Consider the following 20,971-nt stretch of genomic DNA (forward strand, 5'->3'; position numbering starts at 1 on the left):
GGTTAGTGTGTAAGGGTATATAAAGGTGAGGGTGTAAGGGTAAATGAAGGTGAGGGTGTAAGGGTAAATAAAGGCGAAAGTGTAAGGGTATATGAAGGTGAGGGCATAAGGGTATATGAAGATGAGGGTGTAAGGGTATATGAAGGTGAGGGTGTAAGGGTATATAAAGGTGAGGGTGTAAGGGTAAATGAAGGTGAGGGTGTAAGGGTAAATAAAGGCGAAAGTGTAAGGGTATATGAAGGTGAGGGTGTAAGGATATATAAAGGTAAGGGTGTAAAGGTATATAAAGGTGAGGGTGTAAGGGTATATGAAGGTGAAGGTGTATGGGTATATACTGGTGAGGGTGTAAGGGTATATAAAGGAGTGGGTGTAAGGTTATATGAAGGTGAGGGTGCAAGGGTATATAAAGGTGAGGGTGTAAGGGTATATGAAGGTGAGGGTGTAAGGGTATATAAAGGTGAGGGTGTAAGGATATATGAAGGTGAGGGTGTAAGGGTATATACTGGTGAGGGTGTAAGGGTATATAAAGGTGAGGGTGTAAGGGTATATGAAGGTGAGGGTGTAAGGGTATATAAAGGTGAGGGTGTAAGGGTAAATGAAGGTGAGGGTGTAAGGGTAAATAAAGGCGAAAGTGTAAGGGTATATGAAGGTGAGGGTGTAAGGATATATAAAGGTAAGGGTGCAAAGGTATATAAAGGTGAGGGTGTAAGGGTATATGAAGGTGAAGGTGTATGGGTATATACTGGTGAGGGTGTAAGGGTATATAAAGGAGTGGGTGTAAGGTTATATGAAGGTGAGGGTGCAAGGGTATATAAAGGTGAGGGTGTAAGGGTATATGAACGTGAGGGTGTAAGGGTATATGAAGGTGAGGGTGTAAGGGTATATAAAGGTGAGGGTGTAAGGATATATGAAGGTGAGGGTGTAAGGGTATATACTGGTGAGGGTGTAAGGGTATATAAAGGTGAGGGTGTAAGGGTATATGAAGGTGAGGGTGTAAGGGTATATAATGGTGAGGGTGTAAGCGTATATGAAGGTGAGGGTGTAAGGGTATATGAAGGTGACGGTGTAAGGGTATATAAAGGTAAGGGTGTAAGGGTAAATGAAGGTGAGAGTGTAAGGGTAAATAAAGGCGAAAGTGTAAGGGTATATGAAGGTGAGGGTGTAAGGATATATAAAGGTAAGGGTGTAAGGGTATATAAAGGTGAGGGTGTAAGGGTATATGAAGGTGAAGGTGTATGGGTATATACTGGTGAGGGTGTAAGGGTATATAAAGGAGTGGGTGTAAGGTTATATGAAGGTGAGGGTGCAAGGGTATATAAAGGTGAGGATGTAAGGGTATATGAACGTGAGGGTGTAAGGGTATATAAAGGTGAGGGTGTAAGGGTATATAAAGGTGAGGGTGTAAGGATATATGAAGGTGAGGGTATAAGGGTATATACTGGTGAGGGTGTAAGGGTATATAAAGGTGAGGGTGTAAGGGTATATGAAGGTGAGGGTGTAAGGGTATATAATGGTGAGGGTGTAAGCGTATATGAAGGTGAGGGTGTAAGGGTATATGAAGGTGAGGGTGTAAGGGTATATAAAGGAGAGGGTATCAGGGTATATAAAGGTGAGGGTGTAAGGGTATATGAAGGTGAGGGTGTAAGGGTATATAAAGGAGAGGGTATCAGGGTATATAAAGGTGAGGGTGTAAGGGTATATGAAGGTGAGAGTGTAAGGATATATAAAGGAGAGGGTATCGGTAAATAAAGGTGAGGGTATCAGGGTAAATAAAGGTGAGGGTATAAGGGTATATAAAGGTGAGGGTATCAGGGTATATAAAGGAGAGGGTGTAAGGGTATATAAAGGAGAGGGTGTAAGGGTATATGAAGGTGAGGGTGTAAGGGTATATGAAGGTGAGGGTGTAAGGGTATATAAAGGAGAGGGTATCAGGGTATATAAATGTGAGGGTATCAGGATATATAAAGGAGAGGGTATAAGGGTATATAAAGGTGAGGGTATCAGGGTATATAAAGGTGAGGGTGTAAGGGTATATAAAGGTGAGGGTGTAAGGGTATATAAAGGAGAGGGTGTAAGGGTATATAAATGTGAGGGTATCAGGATATATAAAGGAGAGGGTATCAGGATATATAAAGGAGAGGGTATAAGGGTATATAAAGGAGAGGGTATAAGGGTATATAAAGGAGAGGGTGTAAGGGTATATAAAGGTGAGGGTGTAAGGGTATATAAAGGAGAGGGTGTAAGGGTATATAAAGGTGAAGGTGAAAGGGTATATAAAGGAGAGGGTATAAGGGTATATAAAGGAGAGGGTATAAGGGTATATAAAGGTGAGGATTAAGCAAACAAGAAAAGCTCATGGCATGTACCCAAGGCTCAATACAGCAGAGTCCTTAGAGAAGTAAAAAAGTACAGGGGGGCAATTAAATAGGAATTCAGGAAATCTAAGAAAGTGTATGAAAAAAGCATTGATGGGTCGAATAAAGGAAAACCCAAAAAACTTTTTTTTAAAATAAAGAACAAGGAAATACTTAGGAAAAAGTTCAGGTATATTAGGGACCTTAGAGGTAATCTGTGGTGGACCTACAGTCCTCGATACATCCTTTATATTGGTCTTCATAATGAAAAAGGACAACACAGGTGTAGGTTATTAGAAGTTGAGAGATGGCGGGAGATTACTGTGAATTATTAGAAGAAATTAAACAGAGAGTGAGGTGGTACTACTGGGTTTCGCAGTCTTAAATATGAAAAAAATCTGCAGGCCTGGATGAGTCATACTGTCACAGGATCATGAAGTTATAAAGGACTTTCACCCATCGAGCCCATACTACTAAAAACAGACAACTATCTATACCAATCCCAGTTTGCCCCCGTGAGGCAGCACACGCACACACATGCACACACACATGCACACGTGCGCACACGCATACACACACACACATGGCACATGCATACACACACACAGACACACGCATACATACACAGACACACACATACACACACACAGACACACACATACATACACAGACACACACATACACACACACAGACACACACATACATACACAGACACACACATGCACACACACACGCGCATATACACACACGCACACACTAATTATTTCATTCTAGATTATTTTCGGTCAAAATAATACCTGACCTTAGCTTAAAACAGACAGATTCAAAGCAGGACCTCACACCTAAGTTGCATTGCCTAACCTGAGATGTCACCTCTTGTACATTGATAAAACCTTTAATTATCCAAGGACAAACACTTGAAAAGGACCTGGAGTTTGCATTTCAATCAGCAGTCTACTTCCAAACTGATTAAAGGATTCAACAAGAGCAGTAATGTTTGAAGTTGTTAACGTTTTGATTATAAATACTGTCTTATACCTCCCTATCTTACCACGCCTGAGGACGGAGCTGAGCTCCAAAAGTTTGCAATTTCAAAATAACCTGTTGGACCATAATTTGGTGTCATTTGATTTTTGACCTTTTTAAAGGTTGTGAAGTGTTTCACCTCAACTACTTTCCTGGCGAAAAATATTTTCCTCAAATCCCCTCTAAACCTCCTGCCCTTCACGCTAAAATCATTCCCTTTGTTATTGACCTTTCAACTAAGGAGAACAGCTCTGTCCATCCATGTCCCTCATAATCTAATCCACCTCGATCAGGTCCCCCCCTCAGCCTTCTCTGCTTTAAAGAAACCAACCTGAGCTTCTCCAGCCTGTCTTCATCACTAACCTGCTCCATCCCAGGCAGTATCCTGGTGAATCCCCTCTGTACCCCCTCCCAGTACAATCACATCCTTCCTATAGTGTGGGCACCAGAAACTGCAGATGTGGTTGAACCAAAATTCTGTACAGCTCCAACAAGACATCCCTTCTCTTATAATCCGCACCATCACAGATAATGGCAAGGAAAGGACAAAGAACAGTACAGCTCAGGAACAGGCCTTCGGTCCACCAACAAGGCATGATGCTACATCCTCTGTCTCCCTGTATTCTCTGCGTGTTCATGTATCTGTCAAGATGCTTCTTAAATGATGAAGAGTCACTGAACTCAAAACATTCACTTTGATTTCTCTCCAAAGATGCTGCCAAACCTGCTGAGTTTTTCCAGTAATTTCTGTTTTTCTTTCTGATTTCCAGTATCTGCAGTTCTTTAGTTTGTTTCCCTCCTAAATGTTGCTGTTGTATCTGCTTCCATCACCTCGACTTACTATCCTCTGTGCAACAAACTTGCCTCTCATATCTCCTTTAAACTTTCCCCTTTCATCTCAAACCAATGTCCCCTAGTAATTGACATTTCTATCCCGTGGAAAAAGACTCTGATTATCCATGCTATCCCTGCCTCTCATAATTTTGAAAGTTTCTATCAGGGTGCCCCTCAGCATTTGACACTCAAATGAAAACAAACTAAGTTTGTCCGATCTCTCTCCTCATAGCTAATACCCTCCAAACCAGGCAACATCCTGGTATACTGTTTCTGTACACTCTCCAAAGCTTCCACATCCTTCAGGTGCTGTGCCAACTAGAACGTACATAATATTCCAAGTATTGTGTATACCTTCTTATCTATGCTATTATCCTGTCTTGCTACCTTTAGGGATCTCTAGACAAGCACCCGAAGATCCCTCTGTTCCTCTGAGCTTCCTCTTATCCTGCCATTCATTGAATGCTCCCTTATTCCTTTTTCCAAAGTGCATCACCTCAAGGTTGAATTCCATCTCCCATTGATCTGCCAATCTGACCAATCTATTTTTAATGTTCTGGGACCTAAGATCTCCAAGATTCTTAAGGTGAGAGGGGAGAGATACAAAAGGGTCCAGAGGGGCAATTTTTTCACATAAAGGGTGGTGAGTGTCTGGAACAGTAGCAATTGAGGTGAGTGCAATTTTGTTATTGAGATGGGACATTGTACACAGATGGCATAGGTATGGAGGGATACCGACCAAATGCAGGCAAGTGGGACTGAACTAATTATGAAAACTGGGCGGCATGGAGAAGTTGGGCCGAAGGGCCTGTTTCCTTGCTGTAAATCTCAAGGACTCTACGGCTCTTTCTCCCCACTGTCAATCACCTGGTCAATCTTTGTGTTACAGTAGTGCCTCTAATTCATTCCAGGAGGCTGTTCGGATTGCGAAAAGTTCGAATTCCAAAACAATTTTCCCCATAAGAAATGATGGAAAGTGAACTAATCCGTTTCTGGACCCACACATACTGCTCTCATGCTTCGTGATAACTTCTTTCTTCAACTCAATTGTCGTTCTCATGGACTTCCTCTTACTCTTATTTACTTCACTGCTCTTCTTGGGTGCCATGGTGAATGCACAAGGGTGATAATAAAAAAAACAGCACAAATCAAGATGTAAACACGAGGTAAACTAGTGATGGACACATGAGAGATGCTTTCACGATTACTTCCTAGGATGAACTGAACAAACAATGTGCAACCTAAACGGTACGTGGTGTTCGGATTCTGAAAATATGTTCGGATTTTAAGGCAAACTTTTCTCAAAATAATTGTTCGGATTCCAACCCGTTCGAACAATAGGGAGTTCGGATTCCGGGGTCGCCACTGTATTTGCAAATTTACTTACCATCACTCCCACATTCTCATCGACATCATTTGTGAATATCACAAAAGGTAAGGGACCCAGCACTGGACATTGTCCTTCTATCAAACAGCCTCCTACCACCACTCTCTGTCACCTATGACTTTGTGAATTTTGGAGTGAACACGCCAATATTGGATCCTATGAATGTCTACCGTTATCAGTTTCTCATATCAGGCCTTGTCAAAAATGCTTTGCTGAAATCCATACAAACTACCTCAACTGCCCTACCCTCATCCAAAAACTTGGTCATCTCTTTAAAACTTTCCACTAGATTTGTTAGGCGTGACTTCCCTTTGACATCAGCGAGAGGGAAATTGTTGGAGAAGATTGTTAGGGATAGGATTTATGGATGACACAGTGGCTCAGTGGTTAGCACTGTAGCCTCACAGCACCAGGGGCCTGGGTTCAAGTCACACCTGGGTCTGTGTGGAGTTTGCCTGTTCTCCCAGTGTCTACCACCCTTTGTGTAAAAACTTTTCCTTGCACATCTCCTTTAAATTTTTCCCCCTCACATTTTAAATCTATGCCAACTAGTATTTGAGAATTCCACAATGGGAAAAAGAATTTAACTATCTACCCAGCCAATGCCTCTCATAATTTTATATATTGCTATCAGGTTGTTCCCCAGCCTTCGATGCTTTAGAGAGGGTGCAACAGAGGTTTACCAGGTTGTTGTCAAGATTGGAATGTCTTCGCTGTAAAGAGAGTGTGGGAAAACCTGGATTGTTTTCTCTAGAGCTTCGATGGCTGAGGACACTCTTGATAGAAATATATAAAATGATGAGAGGTATGGATAGGGTGGATAGTCAGTCTTTTTCCCAGGGTGGAAATGTCAAATACTAGGGGCATACATTTAAGGTGAGAAGAGGTTAATTCAAAAGAGATGTGCAAGGAAAGTTTTTTACACAGACGGTGATAGGTGCCTGGAACACACTACCAGGTTTAGTGCTAGAAGCAGATACGATAGCAATATTTAAGAGATATTTAGATAGACACATGTACAGGCAAGGAGTAGAGAGATGAGGATGATGTGCAGGCAGATGGGATTAGTTTGCGATGGCCATGGTCAGCACAACATGGTGGGCCGAAGCCTGTTCATGTGCTGGACTGTTGTATGGTCTACGTTGTAAGTTCTGACTATCCCTGATCAAACCTTGCCTCTCTAAATGGAGATTAATTTTCTTCTTCAGAATTCTCCCCAATACCTTTCCTTACAAATGATGTGAGACTCACCAGTCTATGGTCTCCTGGTCTATATATACTATCCTTCTTAAAAAGTACCACCTTTAGCTGAGCTCCAGTTTTCTGGCACCTCTCTTGAGGCCAGAGGCAATTTGAACATTTATGGCAGGACTCCTATAATTTCCTCCTTTGTCTCCTACAGCAGCCTGAGATATAATGGATTAGTGGTGCTGGAAGAGCACAGCAGTTCAGGCAGCATCCAATGAGCAGCGAAATCGACCTTTCGGGCAAAAGCCCTTCATCATTCCTGATGAAGGGCTTTTGCCCGAAACGTCGATTTCGCTGCTCGTTGGATGCTGCCTGAACTGCTGTGCTTTTCCAGCACCACTAATCCAGTATTTGGTTTTCAGCATCTGCAGTCATTGTTTTTACCTTGAGATATAATGGATCCAGACCTAGAGATTTATCAGCTTATAAACCCTCCAAAACTACCAATAACTCCTCATTTCCTATTTCTATCTGCTCAAGAATGTCATATTCCAGCTTCTCCAATCCTGTGTTTTCATCCTCCTTCTCCTGACGAAAGACAAATGTGAAGTGTTCATTTAACTCTCGACCAATATCCTTAAGTTTTGTGCAGACCCTATACTTTCCCTGGTCAGCTCCTTCCCTTTGATGTACTTATAGAATATCTTAGGATTCTCCCTAATCTTACCCGCCAGTGTTTTCTCATGTCCCCTCTTGGCTGTCCTAATTTTTTTTTGAGTTACCTCCGTCCCAACACTTCCAATACTTCTCTAAGGTCTCAGATGCTTTGCTCCCTTTGTACCTGCTAGACATATCTCTTTTCATTTTTATCAGTCTTGAATATTCCTAAAAATTGAGGACTCACTGGGTTTGCTGCTTCTACGTTTCACTCTGAAGACGATGTGCTGGACCTGTACATGGAGCTCTCCCTACCCCCTCAATCTCTTCCCACAGTCTCCACCTCCTCCTCCCCTGGTCCCCATCCCCTCTTCCACTGTCTCAATGCCCTCCTCCCCTCAGTCCTCCCCACCAAAACCTCCTCTTGTGGTCCTCACTTTCCCCCTTCCATCACCTGTTCCATTTTGAATGTGTCCCACTGTTCTTTTCTATTTTTTACCTTTAATTAGCTGCTTCCACTCTACTTTGGCCAGATCCTGACTTATTTCAGTAAAATCTATCTTACCTCAATCCAAAAACACTTTTTTTAGACCAACTTTCTCCTTTTCTATAACAAACTTAAAATGTACAGTGTTGTGGTCACTATCACTAAAATGCTCCCCTGTAATCACCTTGAGCACCTGTCTGGCTTCATTCCCCAGAGTTCAGCCCCAGCACTGTATCCTTCAGTGACATAAAACACATTTCAGGAGGTTTCCCTCCTGTGAACCCTTTATACCACAACTATTCGAATTAATATTGAGCTTGTTGGAAATCCCGTAGTATTACCCGGTTAGTTTTATGTGCTTTAATGAATTGATGACAAACATGGTCTTCAATTGACCACTGACTGTTTGAGGGCCTCTAATGTATTCCTAACGATGTAACTGCCCTCTTTTTATTCCTAAATTCTATTCCTAAATACTTTTCACTCAGAGGGTGGTAGGAGGCTGGAATTCATTGTCTGAAAGTATGAGTGAGTCAAAAATGTTTTGTAACATTGAAGCAATATTTGTTCAGTTGCTCTGAAACTGCAAGTTCTCAGTTTGTCTGTTAAGTAAACCTGTTTATCATTTTATGATTTGAAACCATACTACTGAGTAATCCCGTTTGTGTGTAATAATTCTTGCATTAAAGGGATAACAGATAGAATTGTTTGACAGTGGGAAAGGAGTGTATGAAATATTCAAGTTCATCTAAGGGTGGAGCCAAGAGAATACCTGGTGCTGTCCATTGGGAATGTGAGCACGTCTGTGCTGGAGATAATGATAACAATTGTATTACAGCAACTGTGGTTTTGTTGATATATTCTGTTTTCCTTGTTCTAGGTCATTGTCTGTTGGACGGTTTGTTTTGGATGGGATATGGAGTGCTAGATATTTGACATGAGAGACTGACCGAGCACATTGCTGGCGTGCTACAAGGTCTAAGATTCATCTCCACAGGGAGGTGATGTTGAAAGAGAAATCCATGTGAATAAAGTGTAAAGTAAGCGAGCAGCTTGAGTTACTGGGCAAGAGCTGATTTACTGACACTGTATACGGGAACTGTGAGCACCATTGTTATTTCAGTGGATTGAATGCTAGAATCAACAAGGTGCAGAGATGCTGGAAGAGAATGAGATCTGAACACTGAAGCAGCTGTCACAGACAAAGGGGTAATGGGGAGATTAAATTATTGTTGCTTTTCCCCTCTGAAGCCCCAGACAATAAAGTATTGTTTGATTTACTCCTTTCCTTTTTACCCTGTCCCACACTGACGGAGGTGAAGCAGGTTCTCCAAATCCTGGCTTTTGGGTTAAAATGTTTGGAAGCAAAAGCACATCAAAAATCCTATAAAATAAATTAAAAATTGGATTTATTAACAAGACATTCAAACATGCTGTTGGATGCGAATCTTATCAGATTGAGTGGATTGGTTGGAGAGACAGATAGAAGCGATAAGGAATTTGCAACAGCAACAGTATGTGATGGATGGCAGTTATAGGAAGGGGGGAAATGTCTCATAGATGGGTTAACTCCAGATGGGTGAGAGAGGTCAGCACCTAGTGCAGGAGTCTTTTGTGGATATACCCATTTCAAACAGGTATGCTGTTTTGGAAAATGTAGGGGGTGATGGATTCTCAGGGGAACGTAGCACAAACAGCCAAGTTTCTGGTATTGAGACGGGCTCTAATGCAACGAGGGGTACGTCGGCTTCCAAGAGGTCAATTGTGTTCGGGGATTCTGTAGTCAGAGGTACAGACAGACATTTCTGTGACCAGCAGAGAAAAAGCAGAATGGTGTGTTATTTCCCTGGTGCCAGGATCAAGAATGTCTCAGAGAGGGTGCAGAATGTTCTCACAGGGGAGAGGGGCCAGCAAGAGGTCATTGTCCACATTGGAACCAACGACATTGGAAGGGAAAAGGTGGAGACTCTGAAGGGAGATTACAGAGAGTTAGGCAGAAATTTAAAAAGGAGGTCCTCAAGGGTAGTAATATCTGGATTACTCCCAGTGCTACGAGCTAGTGAGGGCAGGAATAGGAGGATAGAGCAGATGAATGCATGTCTGAGGAGCTGGTGTATGGGAGAAGGATTCACATTATTGGATCATTGGAATCTCTTTTGGGATAGAAGTGACCTGTACAAGAAGGACGGATTGCACCTAAATTGGAAGGGGACTAATATACTGGCAGGGAAATTTGCTAGAGCTGCTTGGGAGGATTTAAACTAGTAAGATGGGGGAGGGGTGGGACCCAGGGAGATAGTGAGGAAAGAGATCGATCTGAGACGGGTACAGCTGAGAACAGAAGTGAGTCAAACAGTCAGGGCATGCAGGGACAAGGTAGGACTAATAAATTAAACTGCATTTATTTCAATGCAAGGGGCCTAACAGGGAAGGCAGATGAACTCAGGGCATGGTTAGGAACATGGGACTTGGATATCATAGCAATTACGGTAACATGGCTCAGGTATGGGCAGGACTGGCAGCTTAATGTTCCAGGAGACAAATGCTACAGGAAGGATAGAAAGGGAGGCAAGAGAGGAGGGGGAGTGGTGTTTTTGATAAGGGATAGCATTACAGCTGTGCTGAGGGAGGATATTCCCGGAAATATATCCAGGGAAGTTATTTGGATGGAACTGAGAAATAAGAAAGGGATGTTCACCTTATTGGGATTGTATTATAGACCCCCCAATAGTCAGAGGGAAATTGAGAAACAAACTTGTAAGGAGATCTCAGCTATCTGTAAGAATAATAGGGTGGTTACGGTAAGGGATTTTAACTTTCCAAACATTGACTGGGACTGCCATAGTGTTAAAGGTTTAGATGGAGAGGAATTTCTTAAGTGTGTACAAGACAATTTTCTGATTCAGTATGTGGATGTACCTACTAGAGAAGGTGCAAAACTTGACCTACTCTTGGGAAATAAGGCAGGGCAGATGACTGAGGTGTCAGTGGGGGAGCACTTTGGGGCCAGCGACCATAATTCTATTAGATTTAAAATAGTGATGGAAAAGGATAGACCAGATCTAAAAGTTGAAATTCTAAATTAGAGAAAGATCAATTTTGACGGTATTAGGCAAGAACTTTTGAAATCTGATTGGAGGCAAATGTTCGCAGGTAAAGGGACAGCTGAAAACTGGAAGCCTTCAGAAATGAGATAACGAGAATCCAGAGAAAGTATATTCCTGTCAGGGTGAAAGGGAAGGCTGGTAGGTATAGGGAATGCTGGATGACTAAAGAAATTGAGGGTTTGGTTAAGAAAAAGAAGGAAGCATATGTCAGATATAGACAGGATAGATCGAGTGAATCCTTAGAAGAGTATAAAGGAAGTAGGAGTATACTTAAGAGGGAAATCAGGAGGGCAAAACGGGAACATGAGATAGTGTTGGCAAATAGAATTAAGGAGAATCCAAAGGGTTTTTACAAATGTATTAAAGACAAAAGGGTAACTAGGGAGAGAATAGGGCCCCTCAAAGATCAGCAAGGTGGCCTTTGTTTGGAGCCTCAGAAAATGGGGGAGATACTAAATGAATATTTTGCATCAGCATTTACTGTGACAAAGAATATGGAAGATATAGAATGTAGGGAAATAGATGGTGACATCTTGTAAAATGTCCAGATTACAGAGGAGGAAGTGCTGGATGCCTTGAAACGGTTAAAGGTGGATAAATCTCCAGGACCTGATCAGGTGTACCCGAGAACTCTGTGGGAAGCTGGAGAAGTGATTGCTGGGCCTCTTGCTGAGATGTTTGTATCATTGATAGTCACAGGTGAGGTGCTGGAAGACTGGAGGTTGGCAAATGTGGTGCCACTGTTTAAGAGCGGTAAAGACAAGCCAGGGAACTATAGACCGGTGAGCCTGACCTCGGTGGTGGGCAAGTTGTTGGAGGGAATCTTGGGGGACAGGATGTACATGTATTTGGAAAGGCAACGACTGATTAGGAATAGTCAACATGACTTTGTGCGTGGGAAATCGTGTCTCACAAACTTGATTGAGTTTTTTGAAGAAGTAACAAAGAAGATTGATGAGGGCAGAGCAGTAGATGTGATCTATATGGACTTCAGTAAGGCGTTCAACAAGGTTCCCCATGGGAGACTGATTAGCAAGGTTAGATCTCATGGAATATAGGAAGAACTAGCCATTTGGATACAGAACTGGCTCAAAGGTAGAAGACAGAGGGTGGTGGTGGAGGGTTGTTTTTCAGACTGGAGGCCTGTGACCAGTGGAGTGCCACAAGGATCGGTGCTGGGTCCTCTACTTTTTGTCATTTACATAAATGATTTGGATACGAGAATAAGAGGTACAGCTGGTAAGTTTGCAGATGACACCAGAATTGGAGGTGTAATGGACAGCGAAGAGGGTTACCTCAGATTACAATAGGATCTGGACCAGTTGGGCCAATGGGCTGAGAAGTGGCAGATGGAGTTTAATTCAGATAAATGCAAGGTGCTGCATTTTGGGAAAGCAAATCTTAGCAGGACTTGTACACTTAATGGTAAGGTCCTAGAGAGTGTTGCTGAACAAAGAGACCTTGGAGTGCAGGCTCATAGCTCCTTGAAACTGGAGACGCAGGTAGATAGGATAGTGAAGAAGGCGTTTGATATGCTTTCCTTTATTGGTCAGAGTATTGAGTACAGGAGTTGGGAGGTCATGTTGTGGCTGTACAGGACATTGGTTAGCTCATTGTTGGAATATTGTGTGCAATTCTGGTCTCCTTCCTATTGAAAAGATGTTGTGAACCTTGAAAGGGTTCAAAAAAGATTTACAAGGATGTTTCCAGGGTTGGTGGATCTGAGCTACAGGGATAGGCTGGGGCTATTTTCCCTGGAACATTGGAGGCTGAGGGGTGACCTTATTGAGGTTTACAAAATTATGAGGGGCATGGATAGGATAAATAGACAAAGTCTTTTCCCTGGGGTTGGGGAGTCCAGAACTAGAGGGCATAGGTTTAGGGTGAGAGGGGAAAGATATAAAAGAGACCTCAGGGGGCAACTTTTTCACGCAGAGGGTGGTACATGTATGAAATGAGCTATCAGAGGATGTGGTGGAGGCTGGTATTATTGCAACATTTAAGAGGCATTTGGATGGGTAAATGAATAGGAAAGGTTTGGAGGGATATGGGCCGGGTGCTGGCAGGTGGGACTAGATTGGGTTGGGATAGCTGGTCAACATGGATGGGTTGGACCGAAGGGTCTGTTTCCATGCTGCACATCTCTATGAATCTATGACTCTATGAGGGAAATGCTTCACTACTCCATACAAATACACAGGAAATTAAGGAAGACAAACCAGGAAGTGAGGATATTTGTTGATGATTGCACTATGATCAGTACCATTTGCTCAGATAGAATATAGAACATAGAAAAGTACAGCAGAGTACAGGTCCTTCAGCCCACAATGTTGTGCTGAGGATTATTCCTAATCTAAAAGAAAATAACCTAACCTACACACCCCTCAACTCACTGCTGTCCATGTGCATGTTCAGCATGACTCTGCTTCCACCACCACCGTTGGCAACACATTCCATGCATTCACAACTCTCTGTGTAAAGAACCTACCTCTGATGTCCCCATTATGCCTTCTGATAAGGGATGACATAACAACAAGTGCTTAGAGAGGATATAGAGTGCTTAAGGGATCATCAAATGATGATTAAAACTTAGAAACAAGAAGTGTATGGTTATCTCTGCTGGGACTGCAGTATAGACCCCCAAATAGCCAGCAGGTACTAGAGGAGTATATGTGTAGAGAGATTGCAGATACCTGTAGGAAAAATAAAGTAGCATTGGTTGGAGATTTTAATTTCCCCTGTATTGACTGTGAAACCTGAAAGGGTTCAGAAAAGATTTACAAGGATGTTGCCAGGGTTGGAGGATTTGAGCTATAGGGAGAGGTTGAATAGGCTGGGGCTGTTTTCCCTGGAGTGTCGGAGGCTGAGGGGTGATCTTAAAGAGGTTTACAAAATCATGAGGGGCATGGATAGGATAAATAGACAATGTCTTTTCCCTGGGGTGGGGGAGTCCAGACTGTAGGGCGTAGATTTAGGGTGAGAGGGGAAAGATATAAAAAAGGCCTAAGGGGCAACTTTTTCACGCAGAGGTTGGTGCCATCACACACGACACCTTCCCATCACACACGACACCTTCCCATCACACACGACACCTTCCCATCACACACGGCACCTTCCCATGCAATCGCAGAAGGTGCAACACCTGCCCCTTTACCTCTTCCATGCTCACCATCCAAGGCCCCAAACACTCATTTCAGATTAAGCAGCGTTTCACTTGTACCTCTTTCAATTTCGTCTATTGCATTCGTTGCTCCCAATGTGGTCTCCTCTATATCGGAGAGACAAAATGCCGACTGGGTGGTCGTTTTGCTAAGCACCTTCAGTCTGTACGCAATCAGGTCTCGGACCTTCCTGTGGCTTGCCACTTCAACACACAATCCTGCTCCCATGCCCACATGTCTGTCCTTGGCCTGCTGCACTGTCATTATCACCTCTTTATTGCTACCTTTGCTTCTGGAACCATGACTCACCTTCTCTCAGCCTCATATAAAATACCTCCCTATTTCTCCCCTTTTTTTAGCTTTGACAAAGGGTCAGTTAGACTCAAAACGTCAGCTCTTTTCTCTCCTTACAGATGCCGACAGGCCTGCTGAGATTTTCCAGCATTTTCTCTTTTGGTTTCAGATTCCAGCATCGGTAGAAATTTGCTTTTATAAAGTCCGAGCTTAGTCAACCTTTCTTCATAAGACAAGCCCTCCAGTCCAGGCAGCATCCTGGGAAACCTTCTTTGCAAAATGCATCACTTTACATTTATCCAGGTTGAACTCCATCTGCCATTTCTCAGCCCAGCTCTGTATCCTGTCTATGTCGCACTGCAGCCTGCAATAGCCCTCGATACTATCAATGGCACCTCCAACCTTTGTGTCATCTGCAAATTTACTAACCCACCCCTCAACCTCCTCATCCAAGTCATTTATAAAAACTACAAAGAGCAGAGGCCCCAAGAACAGGGCCCTGTGGGACCCCACTCAACACTGACCTCCAGGCAGAATACTTTCCATCTACAACCACTCTCTGCCTTCTGTCAGCCAACTAATTCTGAATCCAGATAGCCACATCTCCCTGTATCCCATACCTCCTGACATTATGAATGAGCCTACCATGGGGAACCTTATCAAATGCCTTGCTGAAGCCCATGTACCCCGTATCCACTGCTCGACCTTCATCGACCTGTCTGGTCACCTCCTCAAAGAACTCAATAAGATTTGTGAGGTATGACCTGCCCCTCACAAAGCCATGCTGACTGCCTTTAATCACACTATGCTTTGCCAAATACTCATAAATCCTATCCCTCAAGATTCTTTCTAAAACCTTGCTGACCACAGATGTAAGACTGACTGGTCTGTAATTGCCAGGGATTTCCCTATTCCCCTTCTTGAAAAGAAGAACAACATTCCCCTCCCTCCAATCCTCCGGTACGACTCCCGTGGAGAGTGAGGAGGCAAAGATCCTCGCCAGCGGCTTAGCAACCTCCTTTCTCGCTTCCCAGAGCAGCCTCGGATAAATCTGCTCTGGCCCTGGGGACTTATCAATCTTCATGTTTGCCAAAATTTCTAGCACATCAACTTCATCAATCTTGATCTGGTCAAGCCTGTTTCCCAGCTCCTCAAAGTTCTCATTCACAACAAGGTCCCTTTTCTTAGTGAAAACCGAAGCAAAAAACTCATTTAGGACTTCCCCTATCTGCTCAGACTCCACGCACAAGTTCCCTCCGCTATCCCTGATCGGTCCTACCTTCTCCCTGATCATTCTCTTATTCCTCACGTATGAGTAAAACGCCTTTGGGTTCTCCCTAATCCTTCCTGCCAAGCCTTTTTCGTGCCCCCTCCTGACTCTTCTCAGTCCATTTCTGAGCTCTTTTCTAACAAGTCTGTAATCCTCTAAAGCTGTGCTAGATCCTTGCTTCCTCCACCTTACGTGAGCTGCCTTCTTCCTTTTGATGAGAAGCTCCTCTGTTCTCGTCATCCAAGGCTCCTTAATCTTTCCCCTTCTTACCTGTCTCAGAGGAACAAATTCATAAATCACTCGCAACAACTGCTCCTTAAATAGTCTCCACATGTCTGCTGTGCCCTTTCTGTGGAACAATTGCTCCCAGTCTGTACTTCCCAACTCCTGTCTGATAGCGTCATAATTTCCTTTCGCCCAATTAAATATCTTCCCTCGGTAACTGCTCCTTTCCCTCTCCAAGGCAATGCTAAATGTGAGGCAGTTGTGGTCACTGCCACCAAAGTGCTCTCCCACCATGAGATCTGACACATGTCCTGGCTCATTGCCGAGCACCAAATCCAAAATGGCCTCTCCCCTCATCGGTCTGTCTACATACTGAGTAAGGAAATCCTCCTGAACACACCTGACAAAAACGGCTCCATCCAAACCACTATTGAATTCTTTGAGAAGGTGACTAAGGAGGTAGATGAGGGGAAAGCGGTAGATGTGGTATATATGGATTTTAGTAAGGCGTTTGATAAGGTCCCCCATGGTAGGCTACTGCAGAAAATACAGAGATATGGCATTGAGGGTGAGTTGGAGGTTTGGATTAGGAATTGGCTCTCTGGAAGAAGACAGAGGGTAGTAGTTGATGGCAAAGGTTCATCTTGGAGTGCCGTCACTAGCGGTGTTCCGCAAGGATCTGTTTTGGGACCATTGCTGTTTGTCATTTTTATAAATGACCTGGAGGAAGGGTTAGAAGGTTGGGTGAGCAAGTTTGCGGATGATACGAAAGTCGGAGGAGTTGTAGACAGTGAGGAAGGATGTGGCAGGTTACAGCGGGATATAGAGAAGCTGCAGAGCTGGGCAGAAAGGTGGCAAATGGAGTTCAATGTAGCTAAGTGTGAAGTGATTCACTTTGGTAAGAGTAATAAAAAGATGGATTACTGGGCTAATGGTAGACTACTTGGTAGTGTGGAAGAGCAGAGGGATCTTGGTGTCCATGTACACAGATCTCTGAAAGTTGCCACCCAGGTAAATAGTGCAGTGAAGAAGGCATATGGCGTACTGGCTTTTATTGGTAGAGGAATTGAGTTCCGGAGTCCTGAGGTCATGCTGCAGTTGTATAAGACTCTGGTGCGGCCGCATCTGGAATATTGTGTGCAGTTTTGGTCGCCATACTATAGGAAGGATGTGGAGGCACTGGAACGGGTGCAGAGGAAGTTTACCAGGATGTTGCCTGGTATGGTAGGAAGATCCTATGAGGAAAGGCTGAGGCACTTGGGGTTGTTTTCATTGGAGAAAAGAAGGTTTAGGGGTGATTTGATAGAGGTGTACAAGATGATTAGGAGGTTAGATAGGGTTAACCATGAGAACCTTTTCCCACGTATGGAGTCAGCTATTACGAGGGGGCATAGCTTTAAATTAAGGGGGGGTAGATATAGGACGGATGTTAGGGGTAGGTTCTTCACTCAGCGAGTCGTAAGTTCATGGAATGCCCTGCCAGTAGCAGTAGTGGACGCTCCCTCTTTATGGGTATTTAAGCGGGCATTGGATAGGTATATGGAGGATAGTGGGTTAGTGTAGGTTAGGTGGGCTTTGATCGGCGCAACATCGAGGGCCGAAGGGCCTGTACTGCGCTGTATTCTTCTATGTTCTATGTTCTATGTTCTAAGGAGGTTCCAGTCGATATTGGGAAAGTTGAAGTCACCCATAACAACAACCCTGCTATGTCTGCACTTTTCCAAAATCTGCCCAGCTATGAGTTCTTCAATCTCCCTACTACTTTTAGGGGGTCTATAGAAAACCCCAATGAAGTGGTGCTCCCTTGCTGTTCCTAACTTCTACCCATACTGCCTTTATGAACCTTACCAACTGCAACATGAAACAAAGTAGAACATAGAACATTCCAGCACAGTACAGGTCCTGCAAACCTCGATGTTACGCAAACCTGTGGAACCGATCTGAAACCCATCTAACCCACACTATTCCATTTTCATCAAAATTTTATCCAATGAACATTTAAATGCCCTTAAAGTTGGTGAGTCTACTACTGCTGTAGGCTGAGCGTTCCACGCCCCTACTACTCTCTGAGTAAAGAAACTACCACTGACATCTGTGCTATATCTATCACTCCTCAATTTAAAGCTGTGTCCCCTCATGCTAGCCATCACCATCTGAGGAAAAAGGCTCTCACTCTCCACCCTATCTAACCCTCTGATTATCTTATTTGTCTCAATTAAATCAACTCTCAACCATCATCTCTCTAATGAAAACAGCCTCAAGTCCCTCAAACATTCCTCATAAGACCGCTCTCCATATCCTAGTATATCTCCTCTAAACCCTTTCCAATGCTTCCTCATCCTTCCTATAATGCGGTGACCAGAACTTTACACAAAACTCCAAGTGCGGCCACACCAGAGTTTTGTACAGCTGCAGCATGAACTCATGGCTCCGAAACCCAATCCATCTACCAATAGAAGCCAACACACAGTATGCCTTCTTAACAACCCTATCAATCTGGGTGGCAACTTTGAGGGATATATGCACCTGGACACCGAGATCTCTCTGCTCTTCTACACTACCAAGAATCTTACCATTAGCCCAGTACTCTATTCCTGTTGCTCCTTCCAAAGTGAATCACCTCACACTTTCCCACATTAACCTCATTTGCCACCTCTCAGCTCAGCTTTGCAGCTTATTTATATCCTTCTGTAACCTGCAACATCCTTCAGTACTGTCCACAACTTCAGTGACATTAGTGTCATCCGCAAATTTACTAACCCATCCTTCTACACCCTCATCCAGGTCATTTATAAAAAATGACAAATTAATATGTAACATTCATGCCACACAAATGGCAGGCAAAGATCATCTCGAACAAGAGAGAATCTTACCATTACCTGTTGACAATAAGTGGTGTTATCATCACTGAAACCTCCACTATCAACATCCTGGAGGTTACCATTGACCAGAAACTGAACTGGACTCACTATATAAACATCGTGGCTACAAAAAGAGGTCAGAGGCTGGGAATACTGCAGCAAGTAACTCACTTCCTGACTCCCAAAGCCTGTCAATCATCTACAAGGCACAAGTCTGGAGTGTGATGGAATACTCCCCATTTTCCTGGATGGGGGCAGCTCCAACAACACTCAAGAAGCTTGACACCATCTAGAACAAACTAGTCTGCCTGATTGGTCTCACATACACAAATATTCACTCCCTCCACCACTGACAGGAGCAGAAATGTGTATTATTTACAAGATACACTGCAGGAATTCATCAAACTCCTTTTCAGGAGTTCCAAATCCATGCCCATTTCCATCTAGAAGGACAAGGGCAACAGATGTATGGGAACATCAGTATTTCTAAGCCCAGAGTTTTTTTCTTTACTCATTCATGGGATGCGAGCATCACCACAAGGCCAGCATTTGTTGCCAGCCGTAATTGCCTTACATCTGGATGCCTTGGCTGACCATTTCAGAGGGCAAATACGAGTCAACAACATTAGATCATAGAACAATCCGGAGCAGAACAGGCCCTTCGGCCCTCGATGCTGCGCCGACCTGTGAACTAACCTAAGCCCTACACTATCCCATCATTATCTATGGGCGTATCCCAGGATTGTTTAAATGCCCTTAAAGTGGCTGAGTTAAATACATTCCATGCCCATTCTCTGAGTAAAGAACCTGCCTCTGACATCTGCCTTAAATCTATCACTCCTCAATTTGTAGCTATGCCCCCTCGTACAAGCCCCCTCTTAGCCTTCTTATCTCCAATGAGAACAGACCCAAGTCCCTTAACCTTTCCTCATAAGAGTTTTCCTTCTGACCAGGCAACATCCTGGTAAATCTCCTCTGCACCTTTTCCAATGCTTCCACATCCTTCCTGTAATGGGGAGACCAGAACTGTAAACAATATTCCAAGTGCAACTGGACTAGCTTTTTGTACATTTGCAGCATGACATTACAGCTCCCAATCTCAAACCCTCTACCAGTAAAATCTAACACACCGTATGCCTTCTTAACAGCACTATCCACCTGGGTGGCAACTTTCAGGGATTGATGTACATGGACACCAAGATCCCTCTGCACATCCACACTACCAAGAATCTTTCCGTTGACCCAGTGTGGGAAAAGATCTGCCACCCTGCTAACATGATAGGCCCACAAAAGCAAAATTGGCCAATGGTACCAAAAAACACCCAGAATGCCACAGCAGGGACCAAGCAGGCTGACAAGCCAAACTAGGCAGCACTTGCAGACAAGGGAATACACTTCCCAGCACCTACTAACAATGACAGAGCACCACAGCTGTCCCAAAGCCCCAAGGGCAGTTTCACAATCCAGCAATACCAAGGTCACACAAAGAGCAGGTCAGACATTGAGGCACCAGCAAGGACATTGCTCCCAGGAACAGGGCAATGGAAGCACCTCACCGCTTCAGAGGAGACATTAGCACCTACGTGCGAAGGTCAATGGAACCATGATAGTGTCAGAATGTTGCATTGTGTGAAGGAACAGAACATTCATCCGATAACCGTTTTCCAATTAGCATCCTTGTAACTAGATTACTCCATTTCCAGGTACATTGTATTTTCCCCATTTCTAATTAGCCTCATTGTACAGCATTATTATAAAAACCAATCTCCTCCTGAGCTCTGGGAAGACAATTTTCGACTGCCTGTTCAGACTCTCTGTACTGTTTCAGCTTCATCAGTTTCTCTTCCAGTGATATCGCAGTACTAATAAACTGCTTGTCAATTTCACTTTAAGCTGTGCTTTGTGATCTCTAACTTATTCGGCAAATTTCTCTAACACCCAGTATTCTGCCTTCCTATTATTCTTCCCAAAGTGCATCACCTCACATTTAGCTGCATTGAACTCCATTTGCCACCTCTCAGCCCAATTCTGCAGTTTATCCAAGTCCCCCTGCAACCTGTAACATTCTTCCGCACTGACCACCACTCCACCAACTTTAGTGTCAACTGCAAACTCACAC

The sequence above is a fragment of the Chiloscyllium punctatum genome, chromosome 2 (assembly GCF_047496795.1).
Source record: "Chiloscyllium punctatum isolate Juve2018m chromosome 2, sChiPun1.3, whole genome shotgun sequence".
Lineage (NCBI taxonomy): Eukaryota > Metazoa > Chordata > Chondrichthyes > Orectolobiformes > Hemiscylliidae > Chiloscyllium > Chiloscyllium punctatum.